The sequence below is a fragment of the Aotus nancymaae genome, unplaced genomic scaffold (genome assembly GCF_030222135.1).
Source record: "Aotus nancymaae isolate 86718 unplaced genomic scaffold, 86718_ANA_hifiasm-v0.15.2.pri h1tg000161l, whole genome shotgun sequence".
Classification (NCBI taxonomy): domain Eukaryota; kingdom Metazoa; phylum Chordata; class Mammalia; order Primates; family Aotidae; genus Aotus; species Aotus nancymaae.
Window position 1 is genome coordinate 4082796 of NW_026988576.1, and position 16030 is coordinate 4098825.

At 35.6% G+C, this 16030-nt stretch overlaps 1 pseudogene; it reads left to right on the forward strand.

The window, feature by feature from the left end:
- Positions 1–8041: 8041 nt before the first annotated feature.
- LOC105709094 (galactosylceramide sulfotransferase-like) lies at positions 8042–8865 on the forward strand (annotated as a pseudogene).
- The last annotated feature ends 7165 nt before the right edge of the window (positions 8866–16030 follow it).

Consider the following 16030-nt stretch of genomic DNA (forward strand, 5'->3'; position numbering starts at 1 on the left):
AGGAAAAATAATACTTACTTCTAAGAAGGAAGGGGTTTGTTGCAATTTAAATTCCAAGAAAAAGAAATAAATGTTGTATTTTAGAAAAGATTAAGAAATATGTCTTCACATTTTTTTGTGAAAGGGAAATGAATAGAGTACTTTACAATAATCCAGAAAACAAATAATTTGGTGTCACACAAAATAAATGAATATATGTTATATAAAACAAATAAATAATTATTTAGACAAATAAATAAAATGGAATTTACATAATTATGTATGTAGTCTACAAAAGTATTTAGAACTTTTAGTCCTAATACTTAAATACTATCATTGTCTTCAACCTAAATCTGAAAAAGGGGTATGAATAGAAGAATGAAAGTTAAATGAAAATAGAAACTACCATCAACAAAATCCATTTCCTAAATATGTTTCTCCATTTGTGTGTATGTGGGTACTATGGGGAGAAATATAATGTGTTGAGAATAAAACAATACTTATTTGAATTGTCATTTTAATTACATAAATGTGACATTCTTTAACTTAGGCTAACTTAAAACTTAAAGCAACATGAAAGACAAATAGAGCAAGGGGGATTGGTCCACACAATTTAGTTAATATCTCAGATGCTTCTTCTTTCAATGGATCTTCAGTAGTTCCCCGAACAGAAAGCAAATTCTCATCCTCCAAATTTCTGTAGTTTTTTTATGTCCAGATGCCTTGTGCTGCTGAAGATATTGCAGTATAGTTGTTGAAACTCCTTAAGTGCAAGACTGATGTCAAACTTAATTACCTCTGTCTAAGATCAATTTCATAAAATGCATTCTTATGACAGCAATTTGCTAGAATTATATCACTATACCTATAGTAACATGAAACTCTTCAGTGAATAATATTTGCAAAAATTGTTCAACATATCAGTGGTTTAGCTTAAAACAAAACATATTTTAAAAATAGGAAGGTCTGAAAGTAAGTGAACATTCCTTGTATGCCTATTAAAGATGAAAGCAAAACATAAATATTGGCTATTCCCTAATAAATAATGAGTTGCATTACAAAGGAGACATTGTTTCATGCACTGTAATCTGATCTCATGGCGTCCTTATATAGGTTCCTTTTGACTTTCTTAAAGAAAACCTTGACTTTTCTTGTTTCCTCTGCCTGCTCCTCTTTTTTTTTTTTTCTTTTTTGATTACCACCTCCCTTCTCTGAAGATGGGTGTTCCAAGACCTTTCCTGGACTATCCCATTCTTCCTTATTTCTCTTGTGATAATCTTGTTAAATCTCATGACTTCAGATCGCAGGTCTCTTCAGAAAATTAACAAACCTTCTTCTCCACTTCAGCCATTTCCTGAGTTTTAGTTCCAGATTTCTAATTGCCCAATGAATAAACCCTCCCACACTTGGTCTTCAAACCCAACATGTTCAACACAAAACTCATTATCTGCTCTTCGAATTTCTTTCCTCTAATTCTTTTGTTTCTGCATTAATCGCACCAACTTCAATGCCAACCAAGTTTCAGCGTTCAGCATTAGTTTTTATTCTACCACCGTTCTTGTTCCCGTATCCATGTATTAGCTAATGTTAAGCCTGTTCCTGCAGTGTCTTTTGTGTCCGTTTTTTAAAATCCTACTACAACACCAGCCCTTCATAACTTTCCCTCATTTCCCTCCCATTAGTCCAGTTTTAAAACTTACCAACATGCTCCTACCTCTAGATTCTTTTTAGCCCAAACCACGTTTGCTCTAAACCTAGCTTATTGATCCTAGGTCATGGTTTCTTATCATGTTGCTCCCTTAATCACACTCAAGTTCAAATTATCCACCATAATACAGATAGACAGTGAGAAGCTATTGAAGGCCCCTAGGAGCTGCTTCATCTTTTCACTCTCATATCCTACCCCGCTCTTTCAAACACACTTCGAATATTCAGTCAGCCCTAGTTGATGCACTCAACACTGCACGGAGTTCTCAATTCCAGAATATTCTCAGGTAGAAACAGAAAAAATAACTTTCTCAATCTTTACTTTTCTGCATTTCCCTCTTTCTCCAATACTCTGATTAACAACTACCTTCGCCATAATGCAATATTCACCTGGAAGGCAAATTCACTTTCCATATTCATCTTTTTAGTCCTCATACCTAGCAAAATTTATCATCTATCCTAACATTCAAGAAAGATTTATTGACAGTAATTGAATCATTTGAAATAATTTCTTCGTTTGAAATTACTTTAAAATATAAGTATACTTTTATTGTCATTTTAATATTTTTTCCTTAGTTTTCGTTATGTTGTATTTTCTTTTATACTGGTCTTACCTCTGCAACTAGAATATAAAGTCTTACTTGGTAAGATTAACCTTTTTATCCTCAAAAAACCTACAATAGATTCTCTCATATAGCAATAAACTCAAGTAAAATTTTAAGGAAAATGTCTTTGGGATTTTTCCGATAGAATTCTATTGAGTAGTTATTGGTTTATGAAGTTAGGCACAAAATCTATTTAACCCATCACAGTTGCTGGCATGTTTAGGCATGCAATTTTTTTAACGAGGTAAATATTTATTGAGCAATATGAATAATTAAGTAGAACATAAAATAGAAAAAAAAAATTTACTATTGGTTTGCAATAGGAGCAGTGGAGTCAGAAGCAGATAAACGAGAATGCTGCATAGATTCTGATATGAAATTCTGTGCCCTTTTATGAGGTGCTATATTAAAATGATTGTATATATGTCTGTAGATGTATCGGTATATGTGTGTACATGCTATGGCTGACCACTTCAGTGAAAGTAAAACCATGAAGAATTGGAAATTCTGAGCTCTAGTGACACAATTACCATGTTTTTAGCTTGGTTACATTTGATAACATCAGATATATATGTGAGACATTGCAAGAAATAATAACTATTTTTTGGGTGAAACCTAAGATTTTTTTCACTTGGACATGTGTCCTTCAGTTGTTTAGCTCCTGATATGCACGTTAAATACATTTAAATACATGTGTGCATGTGAGCATATCCACCCCCACCAAACACACACATGCACATTTATCACTTCATATTTTTCTTATTCGAAGTCACCACCTAACCTACTTCCCACTTAAAATTCTGTGGAAAAGTCTCAGACACAGCACGATGCAGCAACTGCAAATTTGCACAATGCCTGGCATCCTCATTAATCGGATGTGAAATCCAGGAAGAATGTGGAATGAAAGCCTCTCCTTCACATGGGATGCGCTATTCTGACTGTGAAAACAGAGCCTCCAACACAGTGCTCGTCATAAAGGAATTGCCCCTTAGTATGGACTGACTGGAAGAAAACTGCAAAAGGCTTTCTGTAATTTTATTTTCTTTAACGTCTCAGTTGAAAGTATATACTCCTCCTTTGTAATTTTATTGAATGATAGCCCTAAAAAAACCTAAGTAGAAGATGTTAAAAAATTTAAAGAAAAGTGCAACAGCTGAATTGCATACACTTGTGTCTCCTTTGAACTCTAGGTACTCTATCCAATTGCCAAGAGAGAATTGTATAGCCTCTTTTATTACCCTCGTAAATGTACCCAGAGACTATTATGTGATGTGGGTGCATCCAATAAATAGGATAAATAAGTTTATGGGAGAACCCTTTCAGGCAACCTTAAAAAGACCAGGCAGCTAAGCAGTCACATGACAGTGAGTTTCAGACAAGTACTAAAACTAAGCAGGCCTTCCCAAGTCGTCAAACGCCATTACTCGCTCGGCTGTGATTAGAAAACGTGAATGGGTCTTTCTTCTTTAGGGCTCCTACTGCCTTTAAAATTTGATTCATCTTACAGAAATATCTCAAACATATCCCGTCAGAGAGAAAAACATACCAATATTTTATGTTTTATTTAAGAATACCAGGCATAAGTGTATGTGAGAGGGCCAAAGGATGTCACTGTACCGCATGAGCTCAGATGTTCTATGTCGTTATGCTACCATTAAAACAAAAGAATAAAGAATCTTGCAGCCGCCGTTTGAAGTTTTAGCTTGTTTTGAACTTTCAAACCGAAACATTTTCCTGAAATGTGTAGACAAATAGATAACAAAGTGCTGCAAAGTGTGCCAACATGATAGCTTTGCTTCATTGTTTTTAAAACATAAGCACTGGGTTTAGATCCTCTGTTCTCTTGGAATGCCATTTAAGTGACTAATAATTGGCTTTAAGTGCATAGCTTCAGCATTCTTCTCAATACCTTAGAAAAGTAGGAAATACTGCTGACACATTGTTCTCTACTGAAGGCCCAGGAGCTTCAGGAAAAAAAAAGAGAGAGAAAGAAAACTCCTTACTGGATGTTTTAGCATGCCATGATCTAAAGCAGAGGTTTGTTTTACTTTTTCATTTTTAAAATTGTATTTTCCTACCAACAAGACAATTATGGTGAAGAGATTTTGATCATTGTTAAGCACCTAATGTATGCCAAGCACTGAGCAAGGTAGTTTTACAGCCCACACAATTTTCCCAAGTTCTGATGATGGGAAGAGTGCTATCCCTACCAAGAAGGTGTCTGGTGATCTTATAGCCAGCAAGTGGCCGTGGCCTCTGCAACATGAGATGCACTTTCAGTCCATGTTCTGGTCAACAAACAACCCTACACTGGGAAGAACAGGGCATAGGTCTGATCACTCTTAGCAAATTTCTTTTTCAGAAAGAAAACCACCATCATCAACAACAACAAACAATTGTCTCTTATCAAGAAATCTTTCACATATTGCTGTTTATAATTTGACCCTGAATTGGGTTCACCCTATATAAGATTTACCCTAAAGTTTCTGATATCCAAAAAAGGTTAATGAAGTGGCATCTATTCCACAAGTGTTTGTAACCAGACATATTCTTTGTGTTGCTGATGCATGGCACCAGTGGTTCTCAAAACTGTCTACACACCATCATCGTAAGAGAACCTTTTAAAAATATGGATGCCTGGGCTCCTGCCCAGACTTAGAGTTCATAGTAGATTCTTAAAAGCAACCAAATTCGAAACTCTGCATTAGACTATGTATGTATATACAGTGTATATACACAAATACACACATTTATGTATAAAATTTAATTTTATACTTACAAAACTTCTCTAGGCAGGCATTTTACCTGTATTTTTTACAAAGTAGGAATCAGGCTAAGGAATGAATAATAGGCTCAAAATTGTATATCTAAGTGAATGGTAGGCTTCATATTATAAGCCAAGTAAAGCTATCTCAAAATTCTATGCTCATCCTATTTCTCAAACTGCCTCACCAAAAGGAAATCAAATAGGGAACTATTTCAGAAAATGAATGAAAAAAAAATCTTAAATGAGGTCTCAGGTGATCCTGAAAAATGCAATAACCAAGGCACCTCTAGGATCTCTTACAATTCATCAATTGATTCATTAGTCCATTCAGTGAGCAATTATCTATTATGTGCCACCTATGTGCCAAGCACTGAAAATATGTAGAAAATAAAAAGTCAAAATAATCCCGAAAGTATTTGTTTACAAGCAAATGTAGGCAAAAGTAAAGTTAAAAAGGAGTTGAAGTCAATCTGTCCCAATTTAAGTAGGCTTTCTATAAAACATAACATTTATGGGTTGAGTATTTTCTCTGCAAAAGATGTGTTGAAGTCCTAATTCCTAGTATCTATGAATGTGACCTTTTCTGATAATAGAGTCTTTGCAGATGTAATTAAGATGAAGTCATACTGGAGTAGGCTGGGCCATTAACTCAATATGACTGGTGTCTCTGAGAGAAGAGATGGTGACACACACACACAGACACACACACACACACACACACACAGAGATAGAGAAAGAATGCCTGTAATCCGAGCACTTTGGGAGACCGAAGCAGGTGGATCATGAGGTCAAGAGTTCAAGACCATCCAGGCCAACATGATGAAACCCCGTCTCTACAAAAAATACAAAAATTAGCTGGGCATGGTGGTGCACCCATGTAGTCTCAGCTACTCAGGAGGCTGAGGCAGGAGAATCACTTGAACTCGGGAGGCAGAGTTTGTAGTGACTTCAGCCTGACAACACAGCGAGACTCCATCTCAAAAAAAAGAAGCAAGAAACTGCAGCCAAAGAATGGTAAGGATTGCTGGCAACAGCAGAAGCTAAGACAAAGAGATGAGGCAAATTCTCCCCTGAAGACTTCAAAGAGTGCCTCTGAAATTCAGACTTCTCGCTTCCAGAATTATGAGAGAATAAATTTTGGTTGTAAGCCATCTAGTTCGTTGTGATTTTTCATGGTCATCCTCGAAAAGTAAGACACAGAGATTCTCAAAATTTTGAAGCCAGAACCTCTTTACATTCTTAAAAATTATGGAAGACTCCAAAGAGCTTTTGTTTTTATGGGTTATATAATCAATATTTATGTTTAATAATTAAAAATGATAAAGTTTTTAAATAGTAATTTACTTAAAAGAGTAGCATCCTCATTATACATTAACATAATAATATATTTTAAAGTAACTATTTTTTCAAAAAGAATTCACTTAGAAGAGTGACATTGTTTTACATTTTTGCAAATCTCTTTAATGTCTTGCTTAATAAAAGGCAGCTGGGTTCTCATATCGACTTCTGCTTTCAATCTGCTTCAATATGTTGTTCTGACTAGAGTATATTAAGGAAATATGGCCTCACACAGATACATAGTTGGAAGAGAGGAATATTTACTTGTCTTTTCAGGTAATTAAAGATATTCTTCTTGGATGCTACACCCAAACTCATTAAGTGGTAGTATCTTAAGCTTGTTGCTATGTAGAATCCGAAACTTTACACATTTTTTATACTCCCTTCTATTAAATCCACTGGTCCATTAATATCCAGCTTTCACTTTGAATGGATCCTTTACACATGCACAATTTTGTAGCATCGTGCACTAATTCTTTTGAAAATATTGGTTTACTCACTTAGGACTAATCTTCCAAACATTGACACATGTCCTTATACAATAGAAAAAAAAGATCACGTTACTGTCAACAATCTTAACTAAACATTCTTTAAGTTTTGCATAACTGGCAAGCTCATGGTGGCCAATATAATTTTTTAATTCTAATTTTGATTGGTAACAAAAATTTTATAATTGGTAGTTGACCTCTCCATAGTTATCCTTGAAGTGACATGCTCATTTCATTCAATTTGAAAATATGTCTGACATATACGTGATTCCTGATAGAGATCATTTATCTGTTAAGCACTCTTTCGAGTAAACATGGTGCTCTGTGATTAAAACTGCAGGTTCAGCTTGTAACTAGAGAAGTTGCTATTATCCCAAGACAACCATCAGATTTTGGGATGAAGCATAAGTGCTTTTTGTGTATTTTCCATTTATTTCAGGGAATATTTTTAGTCTATTCAAGTGTAAAAATTTAATAATATTTTACTGCTTCTGATTTAACAAGAGAAGAAAGAGAATAAAATAGTGCGTGGAGACATATAAATAATATTGGGACTGTTTCCTACTTTGGGACATGTCCAACACCCGGACAAAAATCTTTTCAATTCATTTGATAGTTGTGTGACCTTAAATACTTTACAAAAATCTCTTTAGGCCTCAGTTTCCTTAATGGCAGAAAGAAAGCTTCCACAACATTATTATAAGTCTCAGATTAGATTATTTATGAGGTATCCGGCAAGGTGCCTGGTACTTCTTGGTGATAATAAAAATTTAGTCCTACACAACACTAGTCTCCTGACAAGGGCTCTTGTCCAAGGCGTGGGAACATTGACATTTATTTTCACCTGACAGGCAGGTACATTTATTTTTCCTCCATAGAGCATTGCAGGTGCCGAAATGGTAGAGACGTGAGTACCTTTACTTACTGAGGGTGAGAAACCAATGACATAGACAAAGAGAGATTTAATATTCAGATGTGACAGGATGTGGGAGCAAAATGTCAAAGTTCTCAGAATATAGGATGTAGATCACAGGGGAAAAATAGAAGTCCTGAATAGGAAGGATACCTCTTCAAGAACAAGAAGAAATAAAGAAATTAACACTGAGACTTATGCAGATAAGTTTTCATGGGATTGAAGTTGTAGAGAAATACAATTGATGTCTTTTTGTTACCGGGAAGGGACTGAGGTCTCTTTGTTCGAGTCCTCCTTCCAGTACTTCGGGCCGTGGTGCCCCTCACGTGGAAGCTCTCGGGCGCTGACAAGCTGGCCGAGTTCCTGCAAGACCCCGATCGCTACTATGACCCCAACGGCTTCAATGTCCACTACCTCCGAAACCTACTCTTCTTCGACCTGGGCTACGACAGCGGCCTGGACCCCGGCAGCGCGCAGGTGCAGGAGCACATCCTGGAGGTGGAGCGCGCTTCCACCCGGTGCTGCTGCAGGAGTATTTCGACGAGTCACTGGTGCTGCTGAAGGACCTGCTGTGCTGGGAGCTGGAAGACGCGCTCTACTTCAAGCTCAACGCGCGCCGCGACTCGCCAGTGCCACAGCTCTCCCGGGAGCCGTATGGGCGCGCCACCGCCTGGAACATGCTGGACGCCCACCTCTACCGCCGCTTCAACGCCAGTTTCTGGCGCAAGGTGGAGGCCTTCGGGCGGGAACGCATGGTCCGCGAGGTGGCCGCCCTGCGCCGTGCCAACGAGCTTATGCGGACCACGCCGTGGATGCCGCCGCCATCCAGGACGACGCCATGCAGCCCTGGCAGCCGCTGGGCACCAAGTCCATCCTGGGCTACAACCTCAAGAAGCGCATCGGGCAGCGCCACGCGCAGCTCTGCGGCACATGCTCACGCCCGAGATCCAGTACCTGATGGTACTGGGTGAGCAGTACCCACGTGGATGTGGCAGAGCAGGAGGACCTGGGGCTGACTTTAGGGTCATAAGACCCAGTACTGCTCAAGAAAGCTGTCTGCCAGTTTAGGACAAGAGGCTGAGGGTCACAGTGCTTGTCCCAGTGTTTGTTGGAAAGAGGAATTGACAGTCAAAGGAGTCATCTCACACTTTATAGCACACTGCCCTATCACCTGACAATCAGGACTGTGCCATTATGTAAGAAATTCTACAGCTAAATTTCTTTGCTATACACTTGAAATATACGATTCAGCTTATTTCCTTCCAATGAGAAAAATCTGGGAAATATTTGCTAACACAGCTCTTATTATGTTAAAACATTTACATTTGTTTTAAATTATTCAATAAAGGAAATGGGATTGTTTACTAAGCTCTAACTCAAAATGAGATGTCCCTGATGTCATATTCATAGAGTCAGGTATTCCAAGCTTTATCAAAGTGTAGAATTACTTGTGAAGACAAAGCAATCAGAACTTACCTTTCTACTAGGATTCGGTGGTATACAGTGACTAAAGTTTTTAAAATACTTCTTTCTCTATGTGGAGGAAGGATAAAGAAAGTGTTAATATTAAAGTGCTAACTTATTTCTAAATTGTCAAAAATACAGATATGGGAGTTCCTCTGTTTTGTTCTTTGTCCACTGAAAGAATTTACCGTATTTCATATATTTTTTCACTATTTAGTTTGATAAATGTTTCAAGGAACTAATTTTTAACTACCTTTTGATAATGCTAATCTTCTTAGATAAAGAGTCCCTAAAACACAATTCCATCATGACTGAAATATGTGAAATAGTATCCTAATCTAATTTTTTTCTGATGTGCTCATTTCCCAAGGTGTTGGCTATTTTTCAGAGCATCAAGCACCAAAGCTGGTGCTACTTTGTGGACTGTTTTTTTTTTTTTTTCCTCTCCACACCCTCCTCTTTCTCTTTCTTTTTAATATGATTGTTTTCTTCACTTAAATGTGAACTGATTGAGAATGTTTCGTGGAGATACTCTACAACAGGTTACATCATGTGAGTTTGAGATAATGTGATTGAGTTTCTGCTGTACTAATTACCCCAGGGATTAAGATGGCTGATATTTATCAGATTGTTTAATTTGTCTACCATATAGAAAGGCAGTTATATAAAGTGATCTTTTCATTTGAGTATTAGAGTCATAAGTAGAAAATCTCATCTCCATATCTTGAAGTATAATTCTCCTTTTGCTACAAAGAACATATTTCACCTTCTACCTCTTGACCCACAATTTGCTTTATTACTCATAGTTCTTTGAGAAATAGCTCCTCCGCTGCCTCTTTTTAGGCTACTTATCTGATTCTATTTTATAAGCACCTAATTTTTGTGGTGGCATTCTACTCTTACATGTATCAGTGCACTCAATTAATTCTATCACTGCCCTGGAACTGTGCTTACTCAAATACCTTTCCCAATACAATGAGGGGCTTAAGATGAAGAGTACATTTTTTGAAGTGTTGTATCCAAAAAATGAAGCTGCTATTGAATGGACATTTGACATAAATTAATAATTAAGAAATAATTGTATCATGATGCACCTAATGCCATTTCTAGCAGATGTCAGCCATTAATAGAATAGGACACATTTCAGCCTTAGGATTTATCTCCATTTTCCATGTCTTATATGGGTATAATCAACCCCCTCTAGCTCACACAGGCACTCATTGCAGTTTTTATAACCCCCCCAAAAAAGTTTTGCTTTCCTAAAAGCTACTTACATATGAATCTAGTTCAGATGAGGATTGAAACATTTCTATGTTATGAATCCATGTTAGAAAAGTCAATGGCATACAGCAGCAAGAAGCTATTCATATTGACCTAGAGAAAACGGACTTTTGCAAGAGGAACATAATTAGATGATTGGCCCCTCTTCTTTTTGAGCCACCAGAGACGAAGATGATGACTAATTAAAGTTTTATAAATCAGAAAAATAGCTCTCATTTTGGACATCATAGGAAGTAAAACAACTAAGCCTCATGAGAAAGACTTTCAAAAGTAGAATAGAGGATTTTGCAATTTAAAAAACAATGGAAGGAGGTGACATTATAGAGATCTCATGATATTATTTTTTCTATGTTGTCCAGGTTTTATTAACCAATTGAACTTTGCTTTTCTGTACTTACCCGTCAGTGCTAGTCTAAATACTTCAAGAGCAACCCTGCCGGCAAGCCAGTGTGACCTTATGGATTCTTGGATATCTTCTTTCCACTTCTATAATGCAGGAGGGGTCTTAAAACTTATAATTAGATCACATATAGATTTTAGTTAATAGATCAAAGATTTAATTTTTTCAGTTTAAAAACCTTGATTTGTGTTAGACATTTATTCTCATTAGACAGTACAATTCATGGGCATGGAACTACACAAATAACAATATTGAGAATAACAGATTCATCTTACTAGATTAAACAAGACAGCTATTGAATGCTTAATTAAAAACAAAGTGATAATAAGAACATATTTCCAGAGATTCAATCAAATGGCAACACACAGACAATCTACCAAATAAGCCATCATAAGATAATTAAAAATTTTTAAATAATTAGCTATTGTAATAAATGCATAGTTAAGTTGATTTAATATTATCTAATTCTCTGGGGGATATAGTTCCATAAAAGATGGGTTGGAGTATATTTAGTAATATCGATAGTCTCTTTTTTTAATTTATAAATGTCAGGAGTATGAAAAAGTAGCCTATTTATCTGAAGATGGCAAATATTTAATTTTTTTAATCTTCACTAAAGTACCATTGCAGAATTTGAAATGGCACTAAGTTTTGGGTTTAGGGGCAAAGAGTTTAAAAAACATCTGGAGATGCTGAAATAACCTGCATTCATTTATGTTATTTAGGTTGTAAAATCATATTCAATCTTGACCCACTCAGGAAATCTAACATAAACGTCCTGCTGATTTTGACAGTCATACAGCAAAAACACCCTCTAATGAGCATTTAATAGTCACCAAAAGTTTTGCATTAAGTACAAAGCCCTTTTGATTACTTATTCCACTAATTTAAAGTAAATGCTTTTACAGATGGCATCTGTTAGGCTGCAGAACGTGTGCTGCATTCATATGCAGTCATTGAAAATAGATTCCAGCTTCACTAGAAAGATTGTACCAAAAAAATCAAACATGAAACACTCAGTAAACATTTACCAGTCATATATTTTCTTTAAACCTCTTCATAAATACTTATCCAATAAGAGAATACAATGCTTAGGGTCGAGCAGTAATTGAGAAATACCTTGGCAAATTAACACCCACAGCAAAATGATCTAGACAAAGACATGGACTCTACATTCTACCTCTCATCTTCTTAAGTGGAGAAGCATATAATATTTCAGTCCCCTTCAAAGTGTATTATATTACATACATGAAAAATGCCATGAAATACTTTCAGATGGTAGAGCTGATCAGAAAAAAAATGACAACACATTGCAAAGACAAGCCAAAGCAAGCTAAAGATGGCCTGATAGACAGATGAATGGATAATTTTCTGGTTTTCTTTTCATTAATAGATTTACTGTGATTAATAATTCCTTTAGAAATCAAGAGACATTATAACAGAGGACTAATATAAATTTAATTATGAGATTATAGAACTGAACTTCATTTATTCATAATAAATATCATACAATGAGAAGACACGAAATGAATTCAATGTTACTAGTGTCTAAATAACTCTGTTTTTCATGCTTTGGGATTAACAAGAGCTCTCTCTGGCCCAGGAGTATAATATATAATGTAATAGAATCATAAATGACTCCCCCGTAAATGTAAATGAAGGTGAGAACATATCCACACTTGTCTATATGCAAAAAGTCGCTTAGAAAATACCAAAAAGTAGCCATTCTGATATCAAGTGACTCATTGATTTATAAGTTTGAATCTAATTAATGAAACTTCAAAGGGGACAAGATTACAGTGTTGGATAAATACCAGCACCTAGTTTTGTGTTAAGAAATTAAGTGATGTAATAAATTTATATGAAAATTTCCTTTCAAATTTTTCAAATATATCAGTTTGTCCAGCTTGGTACTGTTTCATTGCAAGCTGGATAATTCTTTGTTGTAGAGGGCTGTTAGACACACGTGAGAGATTTAGCAGCATCTGGCTTTGTCCCACTGTGGGATGTCCCACAGTAGCATCCCCCAGTACTTGTTGGGACATTCAAAAATGTCTCCAGGGATGCAAAGTAGTTGCTGGATGAAAACTTGTAAAATAATGAATCTGGATGAAATAGAATAATCACTTAATTGAAGTTATATTACATATGAGTACCTAAAACATATTTGAAACTTTGATAATTTGTCATGCTACTTCATATGGCCTTATGATTTTCAGACCTGCTAAAATCCCTTTTTTATTTTAGCTAGTATGTGTACTATTAGAAATATAGGGTATGATTTCAATTTCTTTTCCATATTCTCTTAAAGCAATGCACAGTTTTATGGAATGCATAGTTTTATGCCTACTATGAGACTGAAAGCTAGCTATGGAGTTTCTTAAAGATCTATGAGCATTCGAAAATAGAATAAAGCAGGCCGGGCGCGGTGGCTCAAGCCTGTAATCCCAGCACTTTGGGAGGCCGAGGCGGGTGGATCACGAGGTCAAGAGATCGAGACCATCCTGGTCAACATGGTGAAACCCCGTCTCTACTAATACAAAAAATTAGCTGGGCATGGTGGCGCGTGCCGGTAATCCCAGCTACTCAGGAGTCTGAGGCAGGAGAATTGCCTGAACCCAGGAGGCGGAGGTTGCGGTGAGCCGAGATCGTGCCATTGCACTCCAGCCTGGGTAACAAGAGCGAAACTCCGTCTCAAAAAAAAAAAAAAAAAAAAAAAAAAAAGAATAAAGCAGGTAGGAAATTGACAAACACCTAGTCATATAATAAATAGTTGACAAAACTGTGATGATTATCTTGGGGGAGGGGGAGGAATTCAAGTGAAGTTGGACTTATTAGCAGCTGTATATACTTAAAGCAATAACATTATGGAGAAGCTGGAATACAATTATTCAGATCTGTTTGCAAAATATTTATTAAGCACCTACAATATGCAAGGAATTTTGTTATGTTCTAGAGTTAAGTAATAAATAAAGTACTCTGATTTGACACATCCACAATTAAGGCAAGTAAGTATACATGAATTTCATTGGATTTTTTTAATTAAAAAATATAATTATACATATAGGTAGGCATATGTATAAATACACATATAAATGGAAGAATTAATGCATGTGAAGACCCATAGAGTACTTAAAAATATTTAATGCCCAATAATGCTTCTTTGTAGATAAAATTGCCATACTTTGTCTCCTAGTATCTAACATATTAACAAATCAATTACTCAGAGATTTTTTTTAAAAATCTGCTGACATAAGTTTATACATTCTAAGATCAACTGTAAGTAACAAGATTTATTTCAACTAAACTAACAAACTGAAGCTTGATTCAGTAGTAGGTTATTACTATACTTACACTATTTCTTTTTTCAGAAGTTGTAAGTTAAAAAAAATTACATTAATTGCCCTGAATGTTCAATGGTTTCAATGGAGTAACAAGATTTATGTATTGTTATTTTTATGCATGAATAAATGAATATGATCAGGGCACTGAGAAAATGGCAATTATAAAAAATTTCATTCACAATGAGCAAGAACATTTTGTGGATTATTTCTTTATGAACTTTGGGTCTTAGCCTAGTTGTTCTTATCTTGTTAATATTCTCCAATGTAAAATTTCCAAAACCAAAGTTCTGATATGTACATTGCCTCCCCTACAACATGTTTGTTTATGCAGTGGAGCTACATTTCTTAATACTACATGTATCCCAAAAAAGACCCTAACTCTCATGACAGCTCAGTTAGGATCCACTTCCTGAAACTCCAGATAGGCTTGGTCTCCCACCCTCTGGCTTCCACCGTGCTTGCTGTCTGGATCTCACTGGGCCTCCCAATTCCACAGTGTTCTATACAACGCTCTAGACCACCCACCTTCTCATGTGAATACAAGGAAAAAAAAATTCTGTTGACTCTATATTAGAGTTGGTGTAAAAATTTGTAACTGAACTCAATATATGAAAGTAATTTAATGTAGATTTGAGCAAAAAAGATTCTAAAGACTTATAAACTTCAGTAGCCAGCTACATATTATATGTGATGTTTCATAGATATAAGAGATTCAGAGAAGTTGTTGAACAAGAAATGTTTTTATTTTCATTCTACCTGGACTACAACTTTAATTAAACCCCAGAGGTAAAATAATAAACTGTGACTGATTCATTTAATCAACAGTTACGGCTGCACTCATGTTATCTGACCCCTAATTTAACATATTGACCCCTTCTGTAAGAATAAACAAATTATAATTCAAAAATATGTATTACCACATTTATATTTTCTTTATTTTCTTATTTTTAAAATCATCTTAATGTAAATATACGGCCAGCTCTAATCTGTGTATTGGACAAGACTGATATTTCTGGTTCTCTATCATTTAGAAATTGGTTATCTATACCTAATCAGTTAGAATAAAATTATATTTTAATTTATTCCTATTCTTTCACTTTACAAATTGTTTCAAAGATGTTTATAGTGATAATATAAATAAATACTCATTACCCTGAGTAAAAATTAATCCTTAATAAAAAATGAGAAAATCGATAGTTACAAATAAAGATTATAAATGACATAATACTTAACCATAAAATCTAATTTTTGCTTTTCTAGATTCTGGGGAAAACAGGCAAAAGCAATGATGTAGATCTTATTATCTACCAATAGAGAGCAAATTAGTTCATTAAAAGAAACAATCCTTTTCCTGGCCCTAAGGTCGAAGAAAAGCTTATTTTGAATTTTCTTCACAGATAGACACTGAAGAACATAAGTGATACTATCATTGGCACTATTTAAAAATTCAGGTGAATGTTCCATAGCCCTATGTATTAGTTACCTATCACTACTGTAACAAATTGCTACAAATATATTGGCTAAAACAACAGAAATTTAACGTCTAATAGTTCTGGAGGTCAGAAGACCAAATGGGTTTCACTGGGCTTCAATCAAGGTTTCCTCAAGGCTATGTTCCCTTCTGGAAGCTCTAGGGAGGAATCCTGGAGCCCTTTCCAAGGGCACCATATGCCTTGACCCATTGCTCTCTTCCTCCATTTCAAAGCTGTCAACATCAGGTGGAATTATCATCATCCTGCAACAT